This window comes from Mus caroli, chromosome 15 (assembly GCF_900094665.2).
Source record: "Mus caroli chromosome 15, CAROLI_EIJ_v1.1, whole genome shotgun sequence".
Taxonomy (NCBI): Eukaryota; Metazoa; Chordata; class Mammalia; order Rodentia; family Muridae; genus Mus; species Mus caroli.
The window spans coordinates 33503330-33510721 of record NC_034584.1 but is presented as its reverse complement, the minus strand read 5'-3'; the positions used below and the strand labels follow the sequence as shown (position 1 = coordinate 33510721).

Genomic DNA, 7392 nt, shown 5'->3' with positions numbered 1-7392 from the left:
TCTATCTATCTATCATCTATCTATCTATCTATCTATCTATCTATCTATCTATCTATCTCATTCCAGAAACTAAGATTTACCTGTCCTGGGCCTTTCCTTGAAAATTCAAATTGTCCTTGAGCTTCTGTTTGAATCCATTTGTTTGTTTGTTTGTTTGTTTTAAAACAGGGTTTTACTATGTAGCCCTGACCTGTAACTCACTAAGTAGACCAGGCTGGCCTGTAACACAGAGACCTGCCTGCCTCTATCTCCTGATTGATGGGATTAAAAGTTTGAGCTACCATTCCTAGTTTAAGTCCATTCTTTAAAAAAAAAAAAATGTACATATTTAAATACACACACATTGCCACACCACCTCCAGTAGGATTTGTGTGACAAGTTCCACAGACTGAGGCGATTGACCTCAAAAGGGGAGGCCTCCTGTAACCAGTTGTGGAACTCTTCGCTGGAGAAAAAATATTGAGTTGTAGTTCTCATGGCAATTTATCTGTTTTGTTTTCTCTGATTCCTTTTCTTATTTACATGTTCCTGGTAGCCTAGGCCAAGATCTTAAGTGAGAATAATGGGTAAGAAACCATCCCTAGAGATGGGGTCACTAACATGACCTTATCCCCAAGGAAACCAACACTTTACTTTCTAAATCATTTACAAAACTATTATGAAACTTTCCCAACAATAAAATTTCATATGGCTACATGTGTGTCATCGGAGGTAGATTTTGGTATATAGTAAAGAAAGTCTTAATGAGAAAGAATTAAAATAGTTTAAATTTATACATTGAAGATTTATAAAAAATCAGGCTCTAGATGTTAAATAATAATTGACCATGGAGCTGGAAAGTTATTTCATTGGTTAAGAGCACTGACCGTTAAAGATTTATTAACCTGCTCCTGGAAATATGCCACTAGCCTTGGATGACAGCACTCACTGAATACGTCCTTTTAGAATTGTTCTATTTTGATGATTTATAATGATGTTACCTGTTCTGTTTGTGATTCACTGAATACATAGTTTCAGAGTTGTAATGCTTGGATGATTTTTGTGCTTTACTGTGCCAAATGATTTTTGTTGGTATCTGTGATTGTCTCACTGGATATAGTTTCTAAGAGATGTAATGTTTGGTTTTTAATGTATAAAATCCTCTGCTTTAGAGCTACAAAATACACTCAGATTCAAACTGCCTCTGTGTTTGTTTCTGTTTGTCACCGCCTAATCCTTACCCACCTAGCTTCAAGGACCCTCATTCCAGGGCAACACATATCTATCTATCTATCTATCTATCTATCTATCTATCTATCCATATACATTTGCTTGTGTGTGTGTGTGTGTGTGTGTGTGTGTGTGTGCACCACATGTGAGCTGCCTGCCATAAGCCCATGAGCTCTGTGTGTGCCAGGTCTTCTGATAAAGCATCAAATGACAGGTGGTGGTGGCGCATGCCTTTAAACCCAGCACTTGGGAGGCAGAGGCAGGCGGATTTCTCAGTTCGAGGCCAGCCTCGTCTACAGAGTGAGTTCTAGTACAGCCAGGGCTACACAGAGAAACCCTGTCTCGAAAAACCAAAAAAGAGTTAAAGCATCAAATGCTTTAACCACTGAGCCATCTCTCTAGCCACAGCCCTAGAAATTCTTTTATTAATGTGACTAAGAATTCTAGGAGGGACCTTGATTTTCTTGGTATCATAGTGACGGAGGCCTGTAATCCCAGACTTAGTCACTATATGCAAAAAGATCACAATTTCAAGGCCACCATAGGCTACCTATTGACATTCTGTCTTGAGTGAATGAATGAATGAATGAATACATTTAGTTCAGTAATAATGAAAATAAAGATATAATTTCCCCCTGCATCCATGTATCCATGTTCTCAGATCTTTTAACAGAAAGGTCTCTAGGCTCCAGGTTAGGAATTCTTGCCCTAAAAATCAATGGCTTATTTATTTTGAAGAAGTGTAAGCATTGTGTTATAGCTGGCCAGAGTAGGCCCTTCCAGACAAAGAGTCTGTTTCTTTCCTAGTTAAACATGGGGGGCGGGGGCGATGACGCACCCAGGATGGCCTCAGACTCCTTGAGGATGATCTTTGAACTCTTTTTTTTTTTTTTNTTTTNTTTTGAGACAGGGTTTCTCTGTGTAGCCTTGGCTGTCCTGGAACTCACTCTGTAGACCAGGCTGGCCTCAAACTCAGAAATCTGCCTGCCTCTGCCTCCCAAGTGCTGGGATGAAAGGCGTGCGCTACCACTGCCTGGCGATCTTGAACTCTTAATTCTCCTTCACCTTCCAAGTCGTTACAAATGGTACCATCATACAGTTGATGGAAACCCAGGGCCTTGTGCAGGACAGGCAAGTGGTCTACCAACTGAGGACCCCTGCCCACAAACAGTTCTCAGTCTCTGGCAGTTACCTCCCACTTTGCCTGTTGGGAAGGGATTAAAGTGAAAACTTCTTTTCTTAGAGGATTTTGTTCTGTTTTAGATTATTCATCTGTTTAGTGAGGGAAAGGGCGATGTGGGGGTGGAAGTCAGAGGAAGTTAAAGGTACAGGAAAAGGGACAAGTGAGGTGACTTGGGGACAAAGTAGGTCTTGCTTCAGAGTTGTCTCCTAGGAGGATAAAAAATGTGATTGCTTACATCTCTACATCTGTGACAGGATCTCATACAGGCCAGCCTGGTTTTAAACTTACTGTGTAGTTAAGAATCACTTTAAACACCCAATCCTCCATTTCCAGAGTTCTAGATGTTGGGATTATGGCATATGCCACCATGGCTGGCTCTCTCAGTCAGCAAGATTGTTGAAATGGGCTGGGCAGTGGTGGTGCACACCTTTAATCCTAGCACTTGGGAGGCAGAGGCAGGCAGATTTCTGAGTTTGAGGCCAGCCTGGCCTACAAAGTGAGTTCCAGGACAGCCAGGGCTACACAGAGAAACCCTGTCTCGAAAAACTGAAGGAAAAAAAAAAAAAAGATTGTTGAAATGGGGAGGACCAGGGAACTCCCCAGATACTCAGGGCTCCCTTATGCACACAGGTAAAGTGGCTAAGTCAGTGTTCTATTGTTGTGAAGGCATACTATGACAACAGCAACTCTCCCAAAGGGGCACATATCATTGGGGCTTGCTTACAGTTTCAGAGGTTTAGTCCAGTATGATCATGACAGGAAACATGACTTCATGGCTTCAGGCAGACAGATATGGTGCTGGAGAGTTAGACGAGAGCTCTGTATCTGGACCTGAAAATGGCAGAAAGAGATAGAGAGCCTCTGGGCCTAGCTTGGGCTTCTTAAACCTCAAAGCCCACCCCCAGTGACACACCTCCTCCAACAAGACCACACCTACTCCAACAAGGTCACACCTCTTGATCCTTTTAAACAGTCCCATGCCCTATGAGTCTATGGGGGCCATTTTCATTCAAAGCACCACAGGTAAACAGAAAAGAAGGTGGACCACAAAGAAGTAAGCACACCCAGGCCATGAGCCCACTTAGAATCCACTGTGGTAATCTGCAATTGGTGAGACACCAAGCATAGAAACAAAGTTGCTGCTTTGCTTGGCTTTGTGTCCCTAAGAATACTAAACCCCATTGAGTGCTGAGAGTAGGCAGCTGGAGAGGAAGTGCTAAACCAGGAGTCAGGAGGTCTGGCTCTGATGCTAGTCTTGCCAAGTGAGCAGTTGCGCAAGGGTGCATTACTCATGCATGTGTATGGGCGCATGTTCCAGTCCTTATGGCCTTCATAAGTACACGGCTGGTGGCTGAAAACATGCTATTATTTCTGCACCTGAGAAACCTGGGTCTCAACTGACTTCCAAGCTCCCTTTCTGGGAGGTTTGTAGCCATGAGGCTTCCTCTGATTTGTCACTGTGTCACAGACTTCCTTCTAAGGGAATTGGCTTCTATACATGTGACTCATCCCGCAGAGGGAACCCATGAGAGTCATGTGAAATGAACTTAACCTTGTACAAGTTAGCTGTGTGTTAGTAACCAGGCCGGCTAGGTGATCCTGCATTTCCAGTGAAGAATGGGAAGCAAACATTATTCAAGATTTTCTATTAGGAGATTTTAAAAAGGAAATACAAGTCACTATTGCTCATGTGGTAACAAAAGCATAGCAAAGGAAGGTGTCTTTGTTCCAAATATGTATGAGTAAAGACACACCGTTTCAAAAAAAAATCTCCAAATGGAATATATGCTTTAACTTACAGTGCCATTCATGCAAGTCTATAGCTGTTCTGCATTTGGAACAAACCTTTGTCAGCCCGTCTAGTTGAAGCATAGCTTGGACTGAAGAATGTGATTTTAAAGATATAAAAGAGCATGCGTGTCATCCTATCTGCCCTCAAGGAAAGGCAGGCCAGCTATAGAGTTTGTAGAGCAAATAACATTTACTTGTCAGCTAGGACAGACTAGGAGCAGTGGGGGACAACATAGGCACTGCCATTTGGCTTAGGCAAACTGACCATCAGTGCTAACTCAGGATCTTCCTGCAAGGTTGCCAACGGCTTCGTTGTCCTGACATCATAACTAACTTCTTCCCCGGGGCTATCTTGCCTCTGCCCGCATCTCATTACAGCTCAGAGAGTTAATAACTACCCTGCATTCCAAATTTCCAGAGGCTCTGATCTCCCTCAGTGGGTACTGGGTATGGTCTGAGAAAGTAGACAATACTGTGAGGTTTGGAAATTTGATCGCACACCCTCAGGCTACTCATTGGACCCCATTCACTGGTAGAAGTACCAGCAGAGGTGGCAGCTCGGTGGTCACATCTTTCCCTAGGGTGGACTGAGAGGTGCCGCAGTGGGAGCTGTGAACTAGCAGGTCCAGTGTATTCATCAAACGTTTGAGACTTTGAAGAAAAGGCTACTGGGGTAAAAAGATTGGGTGTGTCTTGCTGTTCAATCTTCACAGAAAGGAAAGGGGCAGCTTTGATGGCTGCAGTCAAAGCCCCCTTGGGTCACGCAGTGGTAGAACAGAATAAGTTTAAGACTTACAGAGCAAGTTCCTGAACTCTGAAAAAGGATGGTCTGTGTTAAAGTCGGGGCCAAAATTAGAGAGAAATCCTTTAACCCTAAGAGAGGAAATGCAGATACCTGTGGTGTCTCCCAAGACAGCTAAAGCATTCCAGACTCTGACCTTCCTGAGCTGTCAATTGTGCCTGGGGCGTGACGGTAACAGAGACAGAGCCAACAGCACAGAAAGACAGTCTTCATCTTGCACTATAGTATAGGCTAGGAAAATCCATCATTGTCTTTTTCTTCCTCATCTCTGAGGAGGGTGAATAAACAAATGGTATTCTAAAACAAAAGCTGGCTAAACTACTGGAATCCATTGGAGTTCCCTGGCCAGACATTTTACCAATAGTGTTATTGACAGTTGGAACTAGCCCTGCTAGATTCATGACAAAATCTCATTGTTTTCTAAATTGCTACTCTCTGATATGACTCGGTAATGCCACACCTTGATTTATTATGCTAAAGTATATCTCTAGCGTGAGAGGTGCCTTCTGTGTTCCATAGATGGGTGACCAAATCTTTCATTACTTGAACCCAAAAGACTGATTCTTTTAAAAAAGAACATACCAAAGAAAGACCACCCTTGGACCACACTTCAGCCAAGTCTCAGGCCCTTAATTCTCAGATCCATGTCCCTCAGCTCAAGAACTTCTCCTAGCTCTCTGAGCTGGGTAGCAGTTGGGGACCTCACAGTAAAGTGGCAGGTCCCTTCCCAGAAGCAGATGCTACTGTGAATGTGAACAGTTTCTATAGATCACAAAATAAGAACCCTTTCTTGTTATCATGTAGCGCCTACCAATTTTTCTCTCCTGTTCTTGTTCTGCCTTTTCACTGAGCTACGGCAGATCACAAATTTCTTGCATGACTAAAGATCCTTCGTTCTGTCTTGTGACAATTTGTCAGACTTTCAGATTTTAGATTGTTGTAGAATTAAACTTCTAGGGACCAGTTCGTTCTTCCCTCCCCCACAACCCCTTTGAAACAGGGTTTCTCTGCATAGCCATGGCTGTCCTCAAACTTGCTCTGTAGATCAGGCTGGCTTTCTGCCTCTCCAGTGCTGGGATTTTAGGCATGTGCCATCACCACCCTGTGAGACTCATTCATTTTTATTCTAATTTAATCTAATTGATGCTCGGGTCTACTGACTATAGATACTATGTAGCAGAACATATGACACCAAAATAGGAACCACATTGTTATTAAGAAGCTACATTGTTATAAAGTCTCCACGGTGGTGTTAAGGAGTTACATTGTTATGCATTGTTACTAAGTCTCCATCCTCCACAAGAGTAAGTTTTAACTTTGTTTCCTAAACCTAATGTATCCTGCAAACCGTGTTTTTCAACCTATGCTGAACTTATAACCCCAAAATATATACTCACCTGTTTGTCTTGCTAAACTACCAGACACCTGTGGTGACTCTTCTTTTACAAGCTATGTCCCCTGGGCTTATCTACCCTACAGGTGGCCCTGTGTCCTGAGTCCGCCATTCATCTGCACAGGTGCTAACAGCCAATTATCTCTGCTGTTTTCTATCAACCCTAACACTTTCCCATTTAAAAAAAGACCTCAAAAGCCAGTGAGAGGCTGCTCTCTGAAACCCCCAACTTCAGCAGAGGTAGTCATCTGGCCAGTCCCTTGTGAACTTTTAAATATAGATTGCTTTAATCACAGTTGTGAAAATGGTTTTTTTTTCCCCTCAGGTCTAACAAACCAAGAACAATGTACAAGAATGCCGATCTACCTGCATATTTGGCAGCCTTATAAGATGTAATAATTTGGCTTCAGTCTCCCAAATATAAAGATGGTTATGCTGATGCTTATGTCCGAGTAAGTGCTCAGAAGTGAAGTCGCCCAACAAAGAGCTTGTGTGCACCCCCACAGTACAACTTTATCTACAGAAGATTTAACTCAACCATATGCTTCGGTCCATTCTGTTTCTTGATGAAAAGCCAGTGGAGACTAAGAGCTTTGACAGTTCCACTGTTACCTCGTACAACATGGACAAAAATTAAACATTAACCCAGTCCTCTAGTCTGTGTGATGGTTAATTTTTACCTTCAAGTTCACTGGGTTTGGAGTCGCATAGGACACATACCTCTGACCACATCTGTTGGGTATTTCCACACAGGCTTCATTGCAGAAGAAATACCCACCCTGAATGTGGATGACATCATGCAATAAGCTGAGATCCCAGGCTGAATGAGAAGGAAGACAAAGAGAATGGAAGCTGAGCATCACCGTCCATCTCTCCGTAATTTTCTGAATATTGAGGCAATGTGACCACCTGCTTCCTGCTGTGGCCACTGCAAGAACTGTCCCTTCAACCATGCCTTCCCCTCCATAATGATTGTATCTTCATACTGTGAGCTGACATGAATCTTACTTTCTT

At 42.9% G+C, this 7392-nt stretch overlaps 1 long non-coding RNA gene across 1 annotated transcript in view; it reads left to right on the top strand.

The window, feature by feature from the left end:
• Window positions 1-7032, top strand: part of LOC110310127 — a 19226-nt gene extending 12194 nt beyond the window's left edge. Inside the window, exon 3 of the long non-coding RNA XR_002379805.1 lies at window positions 6704-7032. This is a non-coding gene — a long non-coding RNA (uncharacterized LOC110310127). The remainder of the gene's footprint in view (window positions 1-6703) is intronic.
• Window positions 7033-7392: the final 360 nt, after the last annotated feature.